Source organism: Manihot esculenta, chromosome 9 (genome assembly GCF_001659605.2).
Source record: "Manihot esculenta cultivar AM560-2 chromosome 9, M.esculenta_v8, whole genome shotgun sequence".
NCBI classification, from domain to species: Eukaryota; Viridiplantae; Streptophyta; class Magnoliopsida; order Malpighiales; family Euphorbiaceae; genus Manihot; species Manihot esculenta.
Genome location: NC_035169.2, coordinates 23267199 through 23280702, shown reverse-complemented (window position 1 = coordinate 23280702; position 13504 = coordinate 23267199).

The following is a 13504-nucleotide window of genomic DNA, read 5'->3' as shown; positions in this document are numbered from 1 at the left end:
GCTCAATCATAACCTTTATGATTGTCCGATTAAAGACAATGTTTGGTTATGTCAAAACATAATAGTCCTTATGTTGGAAACTATGACAATCTCAAGTCAAAGGATTAAGACATAACTACTTTGAGATTCACTTATGACAATGACCCATGTAGTGATCTCAATGCGGGTCCATCCAATACTTTCTTCTCTAACAAGTATTTATGATTATTGAATTATATCAACATATACATAATCATCTCATGATTATCAATCAATAATCATACCAGTTATATTTTATTATTATCAACATAATAATAAGTAACCAGGGATGATAATCATTATTATGTAACATGCAAACAAATAATAATGATAAAAACCTCTTTTATTAATAACCAAAACGACATACAAAAAGGCCCAAGATGATGGCCTAGGGCATATACACTAACAATCTCCCACTTGCACCTGGCCTAATCATACAAGTATCTAATACCCATAGACCTAGTGTGCTGATCATGCTTGATCTGTGAAAGAGGCTTGGTCAGTGGATCTGCAATGTTGTGATTTGTGTCTATTTTTCATATTTTGATATCTCCTCTATCAATGATCTCTTGAATAAGGTGATATCACCTGAGTATATGTTTTAGATCTCTAGTGAGATCTAGGCTCCTTTGCCTGTGCTATGGCATCGTTATTATCACAATAAAGGTCCATAGGTTTTGCAATGCTGGGAACTATTCCCAACTCTGAGATGAATTCCTTCAACCAGACTGCCTTTTTAGCTGCATTTGATGCTGCTATATACTCAGCTTCTATTGTAGAATATGCTATAGTGTTCTGCTTGGAACTCTTCCAACTAACAACTCCACCATTTAAAGTGAATACGAATCCTGACTGCGATCTGAAGTCATCTATGTCGGTTTGGAAATTAGCATCTGTGTAACCACTTACAACTAGCTCGTCTTCCAATCCTCCATAAACTAGGAATGCATCCTTAGTCCTTCTAAGGTACTTTAGGATATTCTTAACAGCTGTCCAGTGACTTTTACCGGGATCTGCTTAATATCTGCTTGTTGTGCTCAAGGCATATGAGACGTCTGGTCTAGTACATAACATGGCATACATGATAGATCTAATAGCAGAAGCATAATGTAACGACCCGGAAATCGATACCCCTCTGTAACGGCCCGCACCGCCACCGGCGCTAGGATCCAGATCGGCTTAAGGCCGCCGGGACCCGTAGCAAGCCAAACATACCTCCTATCACCTGGTCAAATCCCATACATGATCAAAACTTAAACATAAAAACTTAAACATAAGATGTTTATACCGAGCTTGACCTGTATGCAACGTAACTGAAAACATGAAGAACCCTCTTACTAGAGTCCTCAACAACTCTAGATGGGTCAACATAACATACATCAAACTGGGATTACATCCAAAGAACTAGAACCTAACCTGTGCATGCATCAAACCATAAACATAAGACCTCTACTAGGGTCCTCATCAATCTCTAGCGTGGTAAACAACACATGCCACAAGATTAGTTCCAACATAACTCAACATCTAGCATAACATACATCATGTAATAAAAAGGGACTAACCAAGTCTTAGGGCCAAGCACAGTACTAATCCATAAACATAACTCCACTTAACTTTACATTATATTCTCTTACAACTCATAATAACAATTTATAATACATGTCCACACTAAAAGTACTAATCTAATACTATTACATAAGCAAAGCCTTAACTCTTGACGCTTCCCGAACGACTTCAAACCTGCAACACTGGGGTTAGGGGAGAGGGGTGAGCTAAAAAGCCCAGTGAGTAGAAACAAAGAAAACAGTTCATTAATTACATGCTTTCATGAAATGCGTCACAGCACAAACATATCATATCACGGATCGGACCTAACCCCAAAACATCCCTTCCAGTCTCAGTATGCCCGGCCCGACCGGGTCTCACAACCTTCGTATGCCTGGCCCAGCCAGGTCTTACAGCAACTGGATATGTATGCCTGGCCCGGCCAGGTCTCACAACATCTCTAGGGCTAGTGGGGTCGTCCTTGGTCCAATCTCCATCAACAGTAAATAATGCAATGTTTCATATTCGTGTAACTAGTGCAATCAACCTATTACATATAAACATGATGCATGAGCATGCTTTAGGCATTTGATTTCATAAAGTAAAAGATTAAGTTTAGTTCTACTCACCTCTGGCAGACGCTGAACTGACTCTGCAACTGCTAACATTGATGGCCTCCTCGATCCCTCGGGTCCGGTCCTACACAGGTGGACTCGAATGAGGTGCCAAACACATTATAACCACTCATAAACAACTACCCAAAAACCCCTTAAAATATCACTTAAACATGCATAGAGAACAACCTTGAAAAGGCTGGGCAGGGCACTTTCAGCGGCACCTTCGGCGGCCGAACCCTCTCTCCAGAGATGAAACTCAGGCACTTTCGGCGGCCGAAAGTCCCTCTCCAGAGACGAAAGTCAGGCACTTTCGGCGGCCGAATCCTTCCTTCGGCGGCCAAAAGTCTGCTTTCAAACCAGAACTCAGCTATCGGGGGCAAGGTTAGGCGGCCAATCCATGCATCCAAAGGCAGGTTCGGCGGCCGAAACCACTTTCGGCGGCCGAACCTGAGTTCTTCCCAGAAGGGCATAACTCAGCTTCTCATGCATTCAAGCCTCCCCAAACCTTCCAAACACCCCAACACAAGCACCCAACTCTACCAAAACATGCATAAACCTTAAACCATGCATAAAGGAGCTTAATAGCTTGATTAAACTCCCAAACAACATCAAAACATACATAGATAGTTTATGACCCACATAGGCCAAAACCATCAAAACAACCCAAATCCTTACATTGTAACAGCCCGGACACCGATACCCCTCTGTAACGGCTCCAAACTGCTCGGCGCTAGGATCCAGATCGGCTTAAGGCCGCCTAGACCCGTAGCAAGCCTGCTACTGACCTCTGGGTACATGCGCCATCCCATACATGATCCAACAACTGGAAAACTTTTCTGAAAGACTACCAGACTTAACTTAAAAACCACTCAGATATACTGATCTGAAATAGCCCTTAGGGCTATCTGTAATACACCAGTGACACGTTACCAAGTAACCTCCATGCACTATGCGCTGTGTCATAGAACCCACTCTGTAAAGGTCAGCATATCATAAGTTACCTTGGCTACCATAGAGTCACAGGAATCAAACCTGGTCTTCTCTATTGGCCTCTCTATGGATCACAGGAATCAAACCTGGTCTTTCCTCCGCACTGGTCTTGGGTCAAAGGAAGTAATCCCTGTCTTCCCTCACAGTTATAATTCACTGGGTTTTCGAAACACAACATTTAGTAAGCCTGGTTTGACTCATTTCTCATCAAGAAACTAAAAACAGGATACATGCATATACAAGGGATTCAGCACACACTGGGCAAAGCACAACTCTAGACATTATCTCATTATACTCTATCTCTTTACCACAAGCTCTTTCCATGCATAACCTGTATACACAGTATGTCCATACATCATGTCCACAACTATACCATACAAACATACATAACATATCATATCATCCTTAATCTTTACATCATCTTGCCTAAACATATACATCAAGCTTCTTCTATACATATACATGCCACATACTACTCTATCAAAACCTAGCTATGCTATTACAGCCAAACACGGCAATCCATGCTTAACCTCTGCTCTCCCATAGCTCACTCTGCTGAACTCTGGCCCTGCAAAACTGGGGTTAAGGGAATGGGGTGAGCTACAAGAGCCCAGTGAGTAGAAACACTGAAAAACAGTTCATTAAATACACTCGGTCATGAAATGCATCACAACACAACTAGTCCATATCTTGGATTAGACATGACCTCAAAACTGCCTCGACGGGCTATTGATGTCGCCTTGGTCCAATCCGCATAAACAATGATAATGCAATGCACCATCTTCGTGATTCTAATGCAATTACCCTAATACATATCATGGCATCCATGATGCATGAACTATGCTCACACATTCTGTTATTTTATTATAAAATATTATGTTTAGTTCTACTCACCTCTGCTCCTCTGGCAGAAACTGTACTGACGCTGTAACTGCTAAGCCTGACGACCTCCCTGAACTGTCGGGTCCACTCCTACACAAATGGACTCGAATGAGGTGTCAAACAATGCTAACATAACTCTAACACAACTCTTAAACAACTCCCCAAAAACCCCCTAAAAGATCCTAGAACACTCATACAAAGCATGCAAAAGAAGGCTGGACAGGACACGTTCGGCGGCAGGTTCGGCGGCCGAATGTCCTCTCCAGAGACGAAACTCGCCTACTTTCGGCGGCCGAATCTCCTCTTTCGGCGGCCGAAGCCTTCGGGGGCAAGGTTCGGGGCCAAACCATACTCCAGAGACGAAAGTCTCCAACCTTCGGCGGCACCTTCGGCGGCCGAACCTTCCCTCCAGAGACGAAAGTCCAATCCTTCGGGGGCAGGTTTAGGCAGCCGAAACCACCTCCTCAACACGTTCGGCGGCCGAACCCTCCTTCGGCGGCCGAAGCTGGGTTCTCCAGTTAGGCAGAACCTCGCTCACCTCATACTCAACTTCCCCCAAACCTCACTCAACAAGCATCTCAACACACATAATAAGCATATACTCAACTATATGCACAAAGGGGTCCAAAACTACCTAAAAACCCCAACAAACAACACCCATAACACATAAACATACTCATGCATAAAAACCCTCAAAAACCTCCTTTTACACCTCACCATGCAACTCTTCCCTTTCCCCCATAAAACTTGCTGAAAACCACTATAAAACATAAGGATCAACACTTACCTCTTGGCTGGTGTGATCCTAGCTGCAAAACATGGAGAAACCAAGCTCCTCAAGCTTCAAGCTCCCCAACTTCCTCTTTTTACTCAAAACCTTCAAACCCAAGTGAAAACTCATGAAAACCTTACAAGATTTGAGGAAAACACCATGAAAACATCCAAGGAGAACCTAAACCCCACCTTGACCACAAAGAGAGCTTCCAGCACCCTCCATGGCCAGTCAACGGGGCTTAAATAGGTGGCCAACCGCCCTTCCTTCGGCTGCCGAAACTGCATGCAAAACCATGCAACGTTCGGCGGCCTATCGTGAAGTTTCGGAAGCCGAACCTATAGCACTTTCGGCGGCCGAACATGACCTTCGGCGGCCGAACCTGCATTCTGCCTCCTTAGTCTTTTCTCTTCCACACTCATGCCCTTTCCTTTCAAAACCATAAAACACGTAAAACCATTTTAGAAAACCTTGCTAAAACCTTGTAAAACCGTCAGTGTCCCATGCAATGCCCCGCAAAACGAATCCGACATCCGAGATTCCACCTGATGGGAGGAATTCCGATGCCTGAACGAGCCGGGTATTACAATCTACCCCCCTTATAACAACATTCGTCCCCGAATGTTCAAAACAAAACAAACAAATAACAGGCAAGTAAAGCCTAACACTTCTCTTCAAAAAGAGAATATCTGCAACTCTACTTTCCTGATCTGAGTCCATACTCTAGCCTTAGTATCCTAACCTTTTCTGAACTCCACAGCTTTCGCTGCGCTACTCTGATCCTTACTCTTCACTTTTCATCTTAACGAAACGAATCTCTTTGTGCAACTCTCACTAGGAATACGAATCTGTAACACTCAAAGCTTAAGGAATCATCCTTCGTTTCCCACAACAGCACTGGAAATATTCCAGGGTGAAGTACTAAGTCAGATAAAACCTTATCTATCCCAACTTGCCACTATTCTGATAACTCTTAGCTCTCTCTGCAGGTGCCCTTCTGTAGGGAAAGGAAAGAAAGAATTGGTTCTGTGTCCAGATACCACTTTCACTCCCATCTCACATTTCCTAACAGATGGTAAACCTGACAGTATACTAGTACCCACTAGCAATGGCACTGAGGCCGATTCCCTATCCTAACAAACTTACTCACACGAGTTAAAACAACCCTCTGATAACCTTTCCTGAATAACTGTGAGCCTGTAGGGCTGACATCCACTTCGAGGCACCTCTAGACACTGTCCTTCGAAGGATTACCACTGATCCATCCGATACCCTGAACTCTCCTACCTTGTCGCTACTGACACAGGTAGTACTGTGAGTAACTAGCCAATCCGCCCTAGAATGACATCACACAGTCAACTCTAGAACCATAAGGTCAGCTGGATCGCATCTACTCACCACAAACTCTGAACTGAACTGACTGACTCTGCTTCAGATGGATCATACACTTAGGTCCACTGACCCAAGAAACACATGCTAAGCCCAGAAGTCATCAAACCCATCCTACCAACAGCTCACAAAGGAAAGCGAAACTCTCAGCTTATTTGCACTCCTCTGGTTATACTAACCTGTACTTCTGACTACGGATCTTCCTTTCTCTTTGATGCTTCCCGGCTTAATAACTCTACGGAAATGCTAGATGACTTGGCTATCACGTTCTCTCTCTCTACTTACTTTCGATGTTATATTGTGACACATCACAATGAAACAGACATGCCCTGAAATTGCACTCAGCTTACAGAACTTGACCTCTATGCCATGTTCTCTGAAAATCTACAACATTTCGTAGATATCGGGCATGCTTCTCTGTTTCTCTAAACTATTCTACGATTTTGCTGCGCACTCTGATCCTTGCCCGTCTTTATTCTTCTTTACTATACTGGCTTCTTCTCTTTTGATCCCTTCTAACATGGCTAGACTATCTCTAGCTCTCTCGCTAACTGTTTCTATAGGATAAACTGATAAGCGACATCTGACTGAGGGCAGCTAAGTCTTACCCAGTAAATCTTGTCTTGTATACTCAGAGTCGCTGAGCAGTTTTACCCCTTCCCTCTGGTTTAGACTCTTCACTATCATAAAGATCTCACCTCTACGCAACTGCTAAATTGACTTTGGCCATATAGTTCCCAACTCTTAGATCTATTATGGAAAACAACCAGCTGCTACTAGCTGGTCCTATAGATCCTCCATTCTGCATGGGAACACCTGTCCTTGGTAGTGATTTTGTGCAACTAGTCACAGTTGTGACAAAATCTCAAGGTTTCATCCTCCGTTTCTCACAACGATACTGGAACATTCTAGGGTGTGTGGTACTAAGTCAGATAGAATCCTTTACTACCAAGTGCACATTGTTCTACTATCGCTCTTCAGTCTGTAACTGCTTTTCTAGCTCTTATAGGTTTCAACTCTTACATGCTACAGGTATCATTCCAAAGGAAAAGGTGAAGATACATCTAGTCTCAACTCCACTGGGTTTACTAATGGTAAACCTGCTAACTCGTCTGGAATAACATCTAACACTCTTTCTCTTTTCCTATCTATGAATACTGAGGCTGGTTCCCTGACCTGGCTATGCGCTCAAACAAGAGCAAGAAAACTCCTGACGAACTTCCCTAACGAATTCACGAGCCTGTAGGGTTGATATCAAACTGCTGGGTATGCTAACCTGTCCCCCTCTAAGGACTAACTCTGACCCATCCGAGCCTCTGAACTCTGACCTGTCCTACCTTGTCTTTGCAGACGTAGGTAGTACCTCGAGTAGCTAGCCAATCCGCCCTAGGTTGACATCATCAGTCACCCCTAGAATCATAAGGTCAGCTGGACGGCATCTACTACTCTCACCAAACTCTGAACTGAACCGACAGACTGACTCTGCCATAGATGGATCACACTCTTGGGCCCTCTGACCCAAAGAGAACACTCTAAGCCAGAAGTTATCAACCCCTCCTCTATTTATGGCTCTCACAACAACAGGGAAAGAAACATCAGGGTCCACTATAACCTACACATCTGAACACCCTCAAGTGAACGTATTTGACGTCACCGTGTTCAATGTGTTAACCGCCTACTAAGTCAGGATGAAGATCCAAGCTAAAGCTAACGAATCTTCCTTCGGGAACCGACCAAAGAAAAGGAGAACTCTCTTCTCCTGCGTCAACCACTGTCCTGAAACATGGCTAGAGCAACAGGCTGAGTTACACTACTCGAAGTCATCTGCTGGGACTGTGCCAATCTGGGCCGCAGTAGGACGCTCACAAAATATGAGTCCTTTCTGCTCGCATCTATACATGCCGTAGTCCCATACCATCAGACTACTTTTGTGTAACCTCCACGCCTCACGGATCCAGAACTATCTGAACTAAAGCTCACTCGCCATCTAATCCCAGACTAAACTGAAATCTTTTTCTAACCTTTCTTACTTTACATTTAGTCTATTCTGTTCTTTCTCTGCTCTATCTTCTCTCATTTACTCTTTTCTTTCCTTACTTTTCTCTTACTTACTTTTATTCTTTTTCTTACTCTGCACTTTCTTACGCTATTCTCTGCCTTATTTCTTTACTTGAGGTCTACACTCAGAGATGAGAGATCACTCTCTCTCTACCTGGATTTCAAAGCCATACGGCTATAGCTCTCGAGCTTTTTCCTGGCTCACTAACATGTAACGACTCACTCGTCTCTAAACCTTTATCTCTGACCTTTTGGCTCTGAACATCTAACTCTAGTACACTTTACTATTTTCACATCAACTGATATTCTATACACATTAGAACACTCAAAAGTGAGTTTACCTGGCACCACTGTGTTCCGTGTGTCTGTCTCTGGCTGATCCTGGGTGAAAATCCGAGCCGGAACTAACGGACGTCCACTGAAGGAACCTCCTGAAGAAGGGACTACCCCTCTTTCTCTACCTCTGCCCTGCACCGAGGCTGGAGCTTCTGGTGGAATTATATTGTCTGCGGATGTCTGTGGGAACTGTGCGGATACGGTCATAATGGGACACTCTCGTACCATGTGCCCCTCCTGTCCGCACCTGAAACATGCTGTTGTCCCAGCCCGACATACACCTTTGTGCCTCCTACCGCACTTCACACATCTAGAACTATCCCAACCAGAACTCGAACCCTCGCGACAACCTATGCCAAACTTTACCCTATTCCAAAACTCTCTTTTCTTTGACCCTTTCAGGCCTCTCACTTTCTTTTTATTCTTTGCAGCAGCTTCACCCAAAGGAAAACGATCACTAGTCTCTGGGTCATTTTCTATACTCATGTTTTCTGTCTGCCCTGGCTGCTCACAGTCACTCTCTTTATGCTCCCTTGAACTATCTGAACAAGCCCATCCTGCAAACTCTATAGCAAACTGTTCCCAGGATAAGTTTTCTACCCTCGGATCCACATATTGGGTAAACCATTCCCTTGCCTTCTCACATTTCAATGTAACCCCTGCCATCTGTATGGCTCTACTCTCATTAGCTCCCAACTCATCGGTTATCAGCTTAACCATTCTAAGATACTCAACAGGGTCATCACCAGTCTCAAATTTGGGAACATCCAACCTCAAATAAGCTGTCATCTGCACCATACTTTCCCCAGGTGAACTAGGCTTGGGTGTTTGGACAATTGGGGCTACTGTTTCTCCTGGTGGTGGAGGAGGTGCAACATTCCCTGAGGTAGGGTTTGCTAAACTTGGATAACCAAAGAAGGGTGGAAACATGGTATACTGTGGATGTGGCGGTGGATATGGCGGATAAAAGGAAGGATAGGGCATAAAGGTGGGATATGGGTGATAACTAGGAAACTCTGATGTACCTCTCATCGGGTACTCTACCCCCCACTGGTAGGGTGGATACTGAGGTGGAACAAATCTCGAGGCCTGAGTGCCTCCTTGGGACTCACCCATATCTCCTCCCAACCCACTCCTGCCAAAGCTACCATCTCTACTCTGCTCATTCTCCTCTATTTCTCTCATACACCCTGACATACCACTCTGGACAACTCCCCTTCTACTCTCATCATCAGACCTTCTAGGGTCCCTTGATGTACCTTCTCTGTTTATACTATCTGATGTTGCCCTTTGCAGAACGGGGAGATGAGCATCCATGTCCTCATCCTCCGGCGGAGCTCCTGTCAATCTAGCAGATCGACGAGTTCCTCTCATCCTGCCTCTGAAAAGCACAACATCACACAAAAATATCATCAAATGATCCATGTGAAAACACATGAATCCTCAGCACATAGCAAACATATCAATAATGCACATGCAACTCATCATGGCATTTCACATCAGCATGCAAAACAGGACTCCACATCCTATCCTAGTGGACATGATTTTAACTTATTGTGCTTTCCTTCCTATACAAGACAATACCTCTTTCCGATGTGGGATATCCCAACACACCGTACTCTTGAGGCCCTATGCTCTGATACCAATCTGTAACGACCCGGAAACCGGTACCCCTCAGTAACGGTCCGAACCATCACTGGCACTAGGATCTAGATCGGCTTAAGGCCGCCGGGACCCGTAGCAAGCCGACTATACTCTCTGTGTACCTGATAAATCCCATACATGATACAAAGATACTCAATAATCCTGTAAAACTTTATAGGCTTAACTACTGCTACTCAGATATAGCAATCTGAAATGGCCCTCAGGGCCTATACCAGGGACTACTATCTGCTGTGGATCAAGGGAATGAAACCCTTTTAATCTGTAACACATTCCACTGGTATCTCATCGAAGCCATACATTAAGCCTAACTCACACATTTCTCATCAAGAAACGTAAAACAGGATTCATGTACAGGGGATTAATCATACATCACACTATAGCAATGATACTAGGAAAAGCACAAGTCTATCCAGTATACGACAGTACATATCTATACATTACATTACAACTAATCTTTTAATTACATCATGTCCACTACACTATTACAGCATACATTCAAGCACAACTTTCCTCTGTACTCTTGCTGACTTTTACTTCCCATAGCTATCTCAGAACCTGCAAAACTGGGGTTAAGGGAGTGGGATGAGCTCTATAGCCCAGTGAGGAGGAACAGTAAAACAGTTCATTAATTACATGTTATCATGAAATGCGTCACATCACAAACAAATCATCAAACGGATGAACTTGTCACCTATAGCCCCCTACTATAAACAAATACCCTACTTGCTAGGGAGGCAGAGCCATCACCTAGACTTCTATACCCAACTGTGCTAGGGAGGTAGAACCATCACCCAGTCTTCTCTGTACTGTATCATATCACAACAAATCCAATAATGCTAGGGAGGCGGAGCCATCACCCAGTCTTCTCTTATGCTGTATGTCTATCTGTAACTGAGTACCAGGAGCGACCTGGACTATCCAGGAGCGACCTGGAATGGCTATCTCATGCCATATCTCTGTAGTAGTATCTTATCTCATGTCAAGGGCTAAGGATCATCCAACGTTCATCCACACCACAACAACAACTTATGAAATGCATTAAATTCGTGGAGTCTAATGCAATACAACCTATTACATAACATGGCATTTTATGATGCATGGATCATGCTAGAATCGTGTCATTTCTCAAAATAAAATATTCAGTTTAGTTCCACTCACCTCTAGCCAATGCTGGCTAACTCTGGGCCAACTCTAACTCTGGAGCCTCCTCGGTTCCTCGGTCCAATCCTACACAGATGGACATAAATGAGGTACCAAACATACTCTAACATAACTAGGAACATCTCTCCAAAAACCCTCTAAAACATCACAAAACATGCATGCAAAACAAGCAAAGGAAGGCTGGACAGGGCACCTTCGGCAGCACCTTCGGCGGCCGAATGTCTCCTCCAGAGACGAAAGTCAGGCATGTTCGGCGGCCTAACTTGGACTTTCGGGGGCCGAACCTGAGTTTAGCCAGAACTCAGTTTCGTGCACAAGGACGCCTGCCAGTCCCTCCATCACCTGTTCAGACCTCAACACATGCATTTAACCCTTCTAAAACATGCATAAACACTTCAACAAGCCTAAGGGAGCTTCAAATAACTTTAAACTCCAACAAACAAGCTCACAAGACACACATCAAACATAAAGGATTCATAAACCCTATGATGCACATCTCATGCAAACTCATGCCTAGCTCCCTTTTCCCTTTACAACACTCATAAAAACATCAGAAGAACCATGGATCAACACTTACCTCTTGAAGAACAAAGGCTGAGATGATCCAAACTCAAAGATATGGAGAAACCAAGCTTCAAAAGCTTCAAACTCCAAAACCTTGTTTCAAGCTCACAACTCTTCAAAACAAGGGTAAAACTCATAAAAACCATGAAAGATTTGAAGAAAAACCATGAAAATACTTTAAGGAGATCAAGACCTCACCTAGGTTAGAAGGAGAGAAGAAACCTCCTCCTTTTTCTGCCACTCGGTGCACTTATAGATGAGCAACCGCCTCAGGTTCGGCTGCCGAATCGCATGCAAAACTATGCAACTTTCGGGGGCCGAACATAACCTTCGGGGGCCGAACATTGGGCACTTTAGGCGGCCGAACTTAACCTTAGGGGGCCGAACATGGCAAAATGCCTCCTTGGCCATATCTCTTCAAAACTCAATCCTTTTCTACGCTAAACCTTTAAAGCACTTGCACATATTTTAGAAAACTTTCTCTTACCCTTCCAGAGACCTCTGACATCCTCGAACTCCCCCGGATGGTAGGAATTCCGATGTCTGAATCTAGCCGGGTATTACATTCTTCCCTCCTTTAAAAACATTCGTCCTCGAATGTTAAAACAACAACAAGAAACATACAAGGAAACAAGAAGAAAGCCTACCATCGGTCTCTACGACGAGACACAGATACCCCTGGAGTAAAACTCCCGGGTTGGCTATACTGTCTGACTTTGCTGACCCTTCACTGCTTAAGCTGTGTCTACACTGAGTGTTTACCACTCTTGCTTGTACACAAACGACCTGACTCTTTCATATGACTACTAACTTTTCTTTTCTTTGCCTTTTCTCAGCTTATTTGCACTCCTCTGGTTATACTAACCTGTACTTCTGACTACGGATCTTCCTTTCTCTTTGATGCTTCTCGGCTTAATAACTCTACGGAAATGCTAGATGACTTGGCTATCACGTTCTCTCTCTCTACTTACTTTCGATGTTATATTGTGACACATCACAATGAAACAGACATGCCCTGAAATTGCACTCAGCTTACAGAACTTGACCTCTATGCCATGTTCTCTGAAAATCTACAACATTTCGTAGATATCGGGCATGCTTCTCTGTTTCTCTAAACTATTCTACGATTTTGCTGCGCACTCTGATCCTTGCCCGTCTTTATTCTTCTTTACTATACTGGCTTCTTCTCTTTTGATCCCTTCTAACATGGCTAGACTATCTCTAGCTCTCTCGCTAACTGTTTCTATAGGATAAACTGATAAGCGACATCTGACTGAGGGCAGCTAAGTCTTACCCAGTAAATCTTGTCTTGTATACTCAGAGTCGCTGAGCAGTTTTACCCCTTCCCTCTGGTTTAGACTCTTCACTATCATAAAGATCTCACCTCTACGCAACTGCTAAATTGACTTTGGCCATATAGTTCCCAACTCTTAGATCTATTATGGAAAACAACCAGCTGCTACTAGCTGGTCCTATAGATCCTCCATTCTGCATGGGAACACCTGTC